The sequence below is a fragment of the Lepisosteus platostomus genome, chromosome 3 (assembly GCF_059453375.1).
Source record: "Lepisosteus platostomus isolate fLepPlt1 chromosome 3, fLepPlt1.hap1, whole genome shotgun sequence".
Taxonomy (NCBI): Eukaryota; Metazoa; Chordata; class Actinopteri; order Semionotiformes; family Lepisosteidae; genus Lepisosteus; species Lepisosteus platostomus.
Window position 1 is genome coordinate 67,922,069 of NC_142613.1, and position 11,436 is coordinate 67,933,504.

General features: G+C 40.1%; 1 long non-coding RNA gene across 1 annotated transcript; it reads left to right on the plus strand.

Annotated features, from left to right (window-relative positions):
* The first annotated feature begins 243 nt into the window (after positions 1–243).
* LOC148675326 (uncharacterized) lies at positions 244–3,199 on the plus strand. Its single transcript, XR_015935594.1, has 2 exons — positions 244–669; positions 2,933–3,199. It is a non-coding gene; the product is annotated as an uncharacterized LOC148675326 (long non-coding RNA).
* The last annotated feature ends 8,237 nt before the right edge of the window (positions 3,200–11,436 follow it).

An 11,436-nucleotide genomic window follows, 5' to 3' on the forward strand; every position in this document is an offset into this window, starting at 1 on the left:
TTCCAGTAACAGAGGCATTGCAAAACAGGCACACCTTTCTATCTTTTATCATTTTTTTTTACCTTTTTATATTTAGTATAACACTTCATGTATGCTTCAGCAGCCACAATACCTTTGTACTGAATATCATACTGTTGTATCAGTGCATGAGTAACACTTCAAGAATTATGCCGCATTAACCTCTTTTGCTAATTACTTTGAGCTCCAGGATCAATCACAGGCTGTTACAGAGTGGCCTTTGTATTGAAATGTCCTGGTCTGCCGTGTCTCTCTTTTTTCCGCACTCTATGGCTGACTGCACTGCACATTTGTCTGCAGTTAACATACGGAAGACCTTTCACCGCACAACAAGTCTCATATCAAATCTGCTCCACATCCCAGGAGACATGTGGTAAAGACAGAAAACCACCGCTGCACCAGGCTGTGGGTGTTGTACTAATAAATTAGCTCAAGTGTTTATGCACTGCAGACATGGGAAGCCAGCAGGGAGATCTTGAGTCCTTCACACACAGGACACAGCACAGATGAAAGGAAGTGCAGCAGGCAGGAAACACTGGCAACTTGAGATGGCAGTGGGGTGGTCGTGGGGCTGCAGAGGGTACAAAAGAAACTAAACTTCTTAACCCCATCAGCTAAGGTGCCACATGAGACAACACGCTTCGATTCCCAGTAAGAATCCCAGTTTTTACACTTCTAATACTACTGTTATTTTGGACTCGTTATGGTTTCAATTAAAAAAAAAAGGTCTCCTTGCCAATGTGTCGTGTTGCGACAGGGTATTAAGTAATAATTGGTATGCTGTATTAACAAGGCCTTTAACATTGTTTCAGGAAGCTATAAATAACCGCTAAAATGTTTTCAATATACTTCTCTTTTCAGTGTCTGCTGTTTATCAGGGAGAAAGAATAACCCTTTTGCCAAAAAAGTCTTTTTCGCTTCCTCTTAAAATTCCAAACTACTGTGCAGCCAGATCCAGATGCATACATCAGGCTGTCCCCTTTAAGCCACTCTTCTAAGTACCTAAAAGAAAGTGAATGACAGGGCTCACTCTAGTCCCCAGGCAGCACAGTGGCGCAGTGGTTAGTGACACAGCCTCATGATGCTGGGGCCCTGGGTTCAAGTACAGACCTGGAGTTTGTCACTTCTCAGCTGGGTTCAGTGTTCCAGTTTCCTTGCACAGTTCTTGGGAAATTGGCCCCAGTGTGTGTGTGTGTCTTTCCCCTGTGATACACTTGTATCCCATCCAGGGTACTATCCAGCCTTGTGCCTGTTCCTTTCTGTGATTGACAAGGGGTCTCCAGAGACCCTGAATTGAATAAAGAGAGGTTAGAAAATGTATGGATGATAGTCCCCAGAGCAGTTTCTCCCCCCAAAAAATAAATTGGAATACTTTGCAACAGCCTTTACTTGCCTCACAATGGTTATGAATTCTGCAGATCGCCTTTGATTCTGTTGTTTTGTCTATGTTACTGTGAAGGCTTTGATTAAGAAAAACACAAAACTAAAAGCTCTCTAATGCTGTTTGGCAAACGTTTGTTCTCTAGTGTAACAATTGCTGTTTTCCTAAAATAAAATCCTTCCTTCTCCCTTTTGGGGAGTCCAAAACACCAGAAACTTTTAGAAGAAAATTACATTTAATTAGATTTTATGCAGCGTTTATCCATTATTATTGAAAGCACATTGCTAAAAAGCCATGTAACACGTCTAATCTTGTGAATCTGGGAAGTTCACAAAAGTAATTTGTGTCATTAGATGGGTCAAATATAGTAACAAGAGAAAACACATCTCCTTGCATTTTTTTCTTAAATGAACTCTTATTAGTGACTAAATACCCTTAGTGATTGTTAAAGACAATTAGAAGCTCTCAGTCTTTGTCGTTCCCAAGCACACATAGTAAGCACATTTAACGAAAAACCAGGAAACAAAACCTTTAATTGTCACGATACTGCATGAGGTCGGTAAATTCTGTACCACACCGATGCAAGTATATCAAATTGGACACGACCATTGTTCGAAATCTTTAACCCCACACCCCAGCTGCTAAAGATAGAAAAAGCATGCTGTGAGACAAATAGCGCACAATCTTCCCTTCTGTGCTGCACTCTGTCTCCTGTGGGTCCCAAGGCAAAGCACGAAGCAGGAAATCCTTATTTAAGTTATAGAATCCTGCTTCAGCCTGATAAAATCAGCCCACCTGGTAGTGACGATATTTATTATGATACTTCATCATCATCACTGTAATTATTGTTGTGTGCACTCATCGTTGTGCTCTAATATTTGTTTTAAATAACCAGATTTTGACAATTTATTTGGCTGATGCTTTTACCCATGGGCCAATTCACTGGGCATCTTATTGGAGCAACCTGAGTGAATCACTTTATTCAAGTAGATGATAGCTGTGTCCCACCCAGGATTTTAGCCCGTGGACCAGAGCCCTAATCACTAATCCACATGGCTGATCTTGTGAACTTACCAGAAATTGGTATAGTAGAGTTAAAGACTTAGCTAGGTTGAAACCCAAAAAATCCAGCGCCAGGTACATTATGTTTGTTTAGGACCAAGTACAATTTGTTCAGGAACACGTAGAGGCAATATGAAGCATGAAGTAAAGGAGATAGAAAGATTGCTTCATATTCCAGCTCCTTCCCACTTTCTCCCCCACACCCCCAGCCAAAATGTTATTTTCTCAACTTTCTCGTTTTCCGAGTGGAATTAACATCTACGTGGTCCTTTGCAGCTTCCCACCCTGACATCTTTTGTCTATCTTACTTCATTAAAATAAAAAAAACAACCCCCCCTCTTTGTGAGTCATGAGATTTCTTCATTGGTGGAAATGTCAACCATCTCTTTTTTATTTTGACTGCAAGGCAGATGGCATTAAATTACAGCTCAGTGTCAGTTTGCTTTTAAGATGATGTCGTCTTTTTTTCAGAGCCGATTCAGTCAGGCTGCGAGGCCTGAGCTAGTCAGAGAGGAGGGTGGGCTGATGTTGATGTCATTTCACTACCCCACAAGACACAGGTGAAGGAACCTCTGACTGTCAACCCTAACCCATGTAGTGTGGGCTGGAACCTCCGCTAGCTGCATTTTATTAACCATACAAATCCAATACATAAGCACGTCATCTTCTCCTCTGGTTCAAACCGAAACCAAGCCAGAGCCATGACCCGTTGCACTAAATAAAATTATACAACAGGAATACTTTTATATTTTTTAAAAATAAATTGCATGATCTCTGCATTACGGTTTAGAGGTTAATAGTGTGCTGTTACAGCTTTAGGTGACTGAGAAGTGTCTCTTGGGATTTTAGATAAAGTTTGCACCCTTGGCAGAGTAAACACTTCTAACTTCAAAGCGGAGAGGATGTTTTCTGAGGTCTGTGGGGGTCCCCTGAGCAGAAACAATTGTAATGTTTACCTTGGTATACCTAGGTAAGTTGTGGGTTAATGATTGTCAAAGAGTAGTACAGAAACACACAATATAAGATCACATTATAAAGCACAGGAGAGGAGAAGGAGAGAAGCAGAGAAGAGAGGGGAGTCCAGAGGAGCTGGGACCTCAAGCTTGTCCCAGACGAGAGCCCCTACGTTTTGATCATACAAACCTAATCTGACAGGAGCTCAGTATTTGAACCTTGTTAGGGACTGCTATTCTTTGTTTTTAGGGAAATTGGGTTTCCTGGGTAAAAGATACCTCAGTTAGAAACATCTTTCCTGCTTAATAATAATTATTAAATCATTATTAAAAATTAATAATAATAATTGCTAACACTTATATAGCACTTTTCCGGACACTCCACTCAAAGCGCTTTACAGGTAATGGGGACTCTGGCCATAGTGCGCTCACCACACATCAGCTCTCAGAGCAGAGTAATGAAGCCAGTTCAGAGACGGGGATTATTAGGAGGCCATGATTGGTAAGGGCCAATGGGAAATTTGGCCTGGACACCAGGGTTACACCCCTACTCTTTTCGAGAGACACCCTGGGATTTTTAATGACCACAGAGAGTCAGGACTTCAGTTTTACATCTCATCTGAAGGACGGCGCCTGTTTACAATATAGTGTCCCCATCTCTATACTGGGGCATTAGGACCCACATAGACCGCAGGGTGAGCGCCCCCTGCTGGCCCCACTAACACCGCTTCCAGCAGCAACCTTAGTTTTTCCCAGGAGGTCTCCCATCCAGGTACTGACCAGGCTCACACCTGCTGAGCTTCAGTGGGCTGCCAGTTGTGAGTTGCAGGGTGACATGGCTACTGACATTTGTATGGATAGGGGTGTAGGCTCCCATTTATTTTGTGGCATCCGGGGTACAGAGAGATAGGTTTAATTGCAGGATGCATTGTATTTAGTTAGAAGGCAGCTCATCTCTTATGTGGCCTCCGTAGGCATTATGAGTTTAAATATGCTTACAGCATATACTGTTAATTGAGAAGGACAGAGCCTTCAATGTGCCGCACAACTCAAAAGAAATGCAGAACAATGTTCAGGAGATGTCAGGCAGCCATATCAAAACAATCCATATTGAAGTAATAAAGGTAAATATTACATACCACAATCTTTATTTCAACAATTATGTTTAATAGCAGGTGTGAGCCTGGTCAGTACCTGGATGGGAGACCTCCTGGGAAAAACTAAGGCTGCTGCTGGAAGATGTGTTAGTGGGGCCAGCAGCAACCTTGCAACGGCTCACTAACCCCGGTGTCCTGGCCAAATTTCCTATTGGCCCTTATCAATCATGGCCTCCTTATAATCACCATCTATGAAGTGGCTTCATTTCTCTGCTCTCCTCCCCACTGATAGCTGATGTGTGGTGAGCGTTCTGGCGCACTATGGCTGCCGTCGCATCATCCAAGCTGCTGTACATTGGTGGTGGTGGAGGGGAGTCCCCATTACCTGCAAAGCGCTTTGAGTGGAGAGTCCAGAAAAGCGCTATATAAGTGTAAGCAATTATTATTATTATTTAATAATACATTATATGTAGACACAGTGCCTTATAACTTAATTGCACATCTTAGTGGAACTATAAAGTTGCCATTGTTAGAAGCTGACTGTAATGTCAGAAATAATTCAGAATGTTGTCTGTGTGTGTCTGTGTATATTGTCATATTTGCTTTTTAATAAAAAACATTGTATGTTGGAAAAGTGATTTTGCACCTGTATTGGTGAATACACATATCACGCACTACTTAGACTTCATTTGGAATACTGTGTATAATTCTGATCACTACACATGGACCTCTCTGCCTGAGGAAAAACAACCAGAATCATGTCAGGTCTGAAGAGAATGTCATACAGCTCATAAAGGAACTGGATGCCTCTAGTTCCAAACAGGAAAGATTGAGAGGGGACCCCACACAAGTACCCCAGATCCTGACAGGTATTGAAAAGAGTGAACCCCATGAATTGTTTTATGTACTGTATAGCAGTACAGTTAGAACTTGAGAGCAGAACTGGAATTTACAAAGTACTGCATATAGGACCGCGAAACAGGTCACATTTTCTTACAAAAAGGGTGGTGGTGACTTAAAGATAAATTGTCAAGCCACATCGTTTGAAGCCAGTTCTTTAGGAACATTTGAGAAACAGCTGGATAAAAGCGACAAAGTTATTAGCCACTGAATGAATACAAAGGGTTGATTAGCACCTTCTCCTTTGCAGCCTTCTTTGTTTTTATGCTCTGAATTCCATTTATGAAATGAAGTTCATCCATACATTTTCATCAGTTTAGGCTTGCAGGGGAGCAGGGGCCTATCCCAGCCAGCAACAGGTGCAAGGCAGGATACACCCTGGAAGGAACACGAGGCCATTGCTGGGCACACACGCTGGTCAATCTTCCCCACAGCCAGTTCATCTACCAGTATGTCTTTGGACTGCAGGTGAACATCAGAGCACCCAGCAAAACCCACAATCACAGGGAGAACATACAAACTCTGCACAGATAGCACCCTAAGAATTCAAACCCAGGGCCCCTATGCCACTGTGCTACCCATGGAGGTCCTGTTTAGGTCGAATGTTGTTCATATTTATTGACAAGAAACTAAAAGACATTTGCCCTCAATGGGAAGGATGGTGTATTTTAGTTCGTAAAGTACAAAGTCTCTTTCTCTGAGTTTCAAAATAAATCCACACTGACCTGTATCCATCCCTTACCTACTGAGGGCTCCTAGATGTTCCTAAAATACTGTACACAAGAGGCAAAAAGGCAATCTATATTTAGATCATTCAAATTGAGTCTTTACAGAGTTTACATTCCAGAGCTGCATGCACAACTGGATCAACTCTGTTACTGTATATATCAGCAAAAAATCTTATCTTGATGATACTAATTTATCTGTTTCATTTACAGGACACATATGTTTGTATAATTTTAATTCAGAGTTGATATTAGTCATACACAGCATACTAAAGACTGATTTGGGAAACTGATTTGCGTCGTTAAGGTTAAGTCATTGCTGGGCAGCTCTGACTGTGGGAATTATTTTTTACATCTGGTAAGAATGAAACGTGTTTACTTTTAAACAAGCAGGATATCCGCACCAATTCTGATTAAAAAATAGACTGCTGCCAGAGAAATTGAGTCCCAGAATAAAAACTGTAAAGAAATAAGTGCAATTGTGTATCACTGATTTCTCATCTCCTTACATCTTTAATACTCAAGTCGACTTCTTGACCATTCTTTTTCAAGGCAACTGATGGTTGTTTTTTAATATGATGGCCTCTTACTATGAACCCATTACTTGTGAGAAATGACTGGAGGCATTTCTGCTATCATGAGATAGTTATATACCTGGAAAACAGCGCATGATAGAAAATTACGTTATGGAAACCATTGGTTCAGGGTAAAGTAAGAGGTTATGGGATAGAGAGTTCATATTCAAAATAACACAGGTGTTTTTTTCCAAAGTATGTGACCTAATTATTATTTTGAATGTATTACTTCTTTCCTTTCTCTCGTATCACTTTATAACCTCAAACTTTGTTTTCCAGAATAGCTTTCCTTTTTCTTTTTCACTTGCAAACAACGTGCACTTGTGCAACTCTTCATGCCCTTCCTGCTCATTTAACACCAATATTTCTATCAGTGTTTCCAAAGAATGAAAATATAGTGGCTGAGCGCAGATACACAGCCTTATTCTGTGTGCAGGTTAGTCAAAGACTGACACCCATGTGTGACAGGATGCCTATTTTATTGTGCCCTAGAAAAGAGTGCCTCTACTTTCTCTTCAGACTGTACATACATGTACGAAAGTATATACTGTAGCAGCATTAAAATTTAAAAAGAGTTTCTTCTTGTGGTCTTCAGTGTTATTTGTGTTGAACTAAAATTGCAGTCTTAGCATATTCTTTATTCTTTCCTTGCATTTAAAGAAAATAGATCAACTAGATAATGAATGTGGACAAATATTACATAATTTATTCTAAATCCTTGAAAGCAGATGGCTTTCTAAGAATAGCTTGTTGGTGTTAACTAAAAAAAATGCACAAAAAACAGGTCTAAATGTGAGTATAGTATTTTTGGTGCATTCCCTACAGTTCCAAAAATTCTCTAGTACTTGTATGTAAAATTGAGAGAATTTGATAAATCTTTATGATACCACAAGATCAAAAACAGCTGTCATAAAGCAGAGGAACAAGTAGAAATTCTGTGCAAATTCATTTTGATTGCTGAGGTTGGAATATGAACACATGGAATTAACCTCTGCTTTTTCTCTGACAAAGCTCCCCACTTGAACCTCTGAAATCATGTAATACCCACAAAATGCAATGTCTGTATGAATTTCTGGTGTCTTTGATGTTATTGAAGCTTTATTGAGGACAGGTTGCTATGCTCTAAGGCCAGCAGCATGGAGCCTCACTGTCTTGTCACTGATGCGGGCATTGTGTCTGCTGGCAGTTTCAGCAGCAGTACGGGTGGCAGATCTGAAACGATCTCTCAGATGGACCAGTCTGATGTGTCGGTCCTGCTCTGGTGTGGACACTGGAGGGTGACCAGATCTTGAATGGTCATCTGTACTGCCAGTCTGCTGAAACCTTCTCTGCAGTCGGGACACAGTGGAGCGGCTTACTCCATAGTGTCTGGCAACGCTGGCACATGACATGCCTGCCTGCAGCGTGCCAATGGCCCTCTCCCTTGCTCCTGGTGACATTCGAGGCATTATGGAAGTGTGGCCTTTTTCTTGCAGTGACCTAAGCTTTGAATTGAGACCTTTTTAAAGGTAACCTGATCCGGCATTGTTCCACCTGGACCTCGTTGGGTAAAAGTGCACTTAACGAGCTTTCGTGTGATTGGCAAGTTGCAATGTCTCACTACACAAGCTGTTTTGTTGGTCAGAGGGCTTAAAATAAGTTGACAATTTTTTGTGAAAGTACATAAGCTATATGATAACTACAGTATCCTCATTCCAGAAAATGTATATAATAAGTATATAATGTTAGGAATAGCTTATGCTTCATTTGATTGACTGGGTTATATAAAGTAATATAGTTTATCTATGGATGTACCTTAAAAATAGAAAAACTTACTGTTCTGGCTGTCCCAACACCTTTTTCTTAGAACGTCATTAAGAATGCTTGCCGTTTTGATAAAAAAAAGTGGAGTGATAAAAAGTGTGTTTACAGTCACATGAGATGAATTAAAAAAAAATAGTTTGACAGACGATACCTCAAATGAGAGCATATGCAGTATTAGGCACGTGCAACATGGTGTTACAGTACATGAAAACGGCTGGGAAAGGATGGAAGAGATTTTTTTTTTTTACAAAAGTTCTAAAAAGCATCTTTGTAAACTGTGATTACTATGAACAGGTTCGATAAAAAAAAATCCCAACAGCTATGCCATACAAAACATATGCCACATAAAAGATAATCACTCTGTCTACATTTCTCAAAAAAGAGACACAGACTGTTGAGCACTACACTGGCAGGTTTGGCTGTAGCTTGTGCCAGATATTGTTGTCTAACTCAAAAGTTCTTTTTGTTTGCTACTGTTTAAACCAACCCAGACACTATATTCTAAATTGCTAATCTGGGAGAAAAATCCCAAATGTCTGTTTTATTGCATTGTTGACACCAGCTGCTGTTTTTTTTTAAGTACTTTTAAATACTCATCTGAGAGTTAACTTGTATTTGAGAATTAATGAAGTTATTCAAGGGGCTTTTTTTTCTGGCTGCATCTTTAAGCCACAGACTTAACAGTTTTTTTTTCTAAAAATCAGACAGCTGGTGGAATACTTGCCAACTGAAAGTTTTTTTAAAAGCGCTTACACATGTAATTGCATTATTATTATTATTATTATTATTATTATTATTATTATTATTATTATTATTATTATTATTATTATGTCTGTGGTAATATTGATTCACTCAGGGAATAAGGACAGTTGTCCATCAAATTGGTTTTCTGTCTTCCATCTCTCAATCACTGCCTGTAAACTGTGGCTTGTATTAGAATGGAACAAGCTATTTAAAACTATGTAGTTGCAGCCATTACCCAAACCTCATTCACGAAACAGCTGGGTAAGCTGGATGGACTTCTCCTAGTTTGGGTAGGATGGGTTTCTCCTTGGGAACATACGATTCTGTAATATTTTGGTTGGGGCACTATAAATAAATACATAAGTGTATAATGTGACGTGTCTATACATATATTTATTTTAATGGTGCTAATAACAGGGTATGAAACCTTCAGCTATCACATTGTGTTTAGGTGTCCAGCTGTTGATTTGTCAAAGCCTCCTTTGCCCATCATGATTTGCATTTACATTAGGATTGTTGTTGTGCGTCGTAGCGAATCATAAAATGTACAGAAACTTACTTTCCCCCTCAGGTTATACTTACTGTCTGCTTTCCTTGTTTGCTTGTCTTGATTTTAATTGTGGCAGATGTTGAGACACAATTCCAACACTACAGGAATTTCAGTATACCGTGTTCCTCATTCGGGCTGCACTGTGACCCGAGGGTGGGCTTTGCTGCCTCACAGCGCTGGGGCCTTGGCTTCTATTCCTTACCTTCTCCCTCTTACAAGGTTTGCATGTTCTCCTCCTGTTTGCTTGGGTTTTCTCCAGTTTCCTCCCACAGTCCAAGGGCATACTGGTAGGGTAATTGGCTTCTGGGAAAATTGGCCCTGGTGTGAGTGTGTGTCCTACAATGGACTGCTATCCCGTCCCGGATGTACCCCGCCCTTCATCCGAGGCTTAGCCTCTGTCTCTCCAGCAACTGTGTGCTGAATAAAGCAGCTAGAAAATGAAGGGAACACAAGCACTTATCTCACACTGAAGGAAATGCCAAGATGTGAAAGGCGGAGACGTCACAGTGGGCCTCATGCAGAACGCCAGTACAAGGTGTGAGGATGAGGAAAGAGGAAGCCTGTCAGCATGCAGAAGCCCATTACAAATTACTAAGAGCACCAAGAACTATTAGCGGATGCCAGACGTCTCACTAGAAAAAGAACCATCCAATAAATAATACACTGCAGTTTTATTTAAATAGGAGACTTCATTTTATTTTACATAATTTTATTCTGAGTCAACTTGAAAGTTGCAATAGCAATTTTGCCTTTGCAATCTAGTGGAGCAGGAGGTGGAGGAAAGTGGAGGCTTAGTGATACATCAAAGTGACATAGAAAACAAGGTGATATATTTTCTACATACACATAATTGCAGACATTTATTTAGTTCTCAAATGTGTGTTTTCATTGTTTTAAATCCAGCACATGCTGGCGATTCTTTATACAAAAAAGCGATACTGACACCAGCAGGGATAAAAAGATTTTCTGTTTTACCCTGCAGAGATTTCGCAGTCAATTGGCACTCCCTGTTAAAGAAAAAATATCTCATTACTGCAGGATAGTATGTGTTTGATTGTGGCAGCTCCAGTGTAGATGCCTGTGACAGTGTGTTTTCTACTGAGATATCTAAAGAGCCTGAGGTAAAACAAATGAAAATTCCGACAGGCACCTGCAGCACCTGGTATATTTGCATTTCCTAATTGCAAATTCATTTAAAACTGACTCTGTTTCACAAGCCCCTTTAAAATCTTTGACAGGTTATGCTGTGATGGGGGAAGGAGGAAATGCAAAACTGACAATACTTGCATGTCAGAATCCTTACACATACTGATGCAGAGAAATCTGAAGATTTGTTATCTGTACGCATTTGATGGTTTGGTTTTTCGGTAGAGAAAGTTAATCCAAGTTAAAAGAATAGCGCCTTGCAAAAGTATTCTTCCTGTGGTGTCCCATTTGATGAAATTACAAAATGATGTCTGCACATATTTTTAAATTTAATATTTTATTTAAGTATTCAGACCTGTGAACGCAATATTTGGTTGAAATATTGCTTCAAGTTGCTTGAAGATCACTTATGGACTGGAGTTTTCAAGTTTTTCCACAGATTATAATTACAGTCTTTTTCAAGACAGGACCTTAACTGGGCA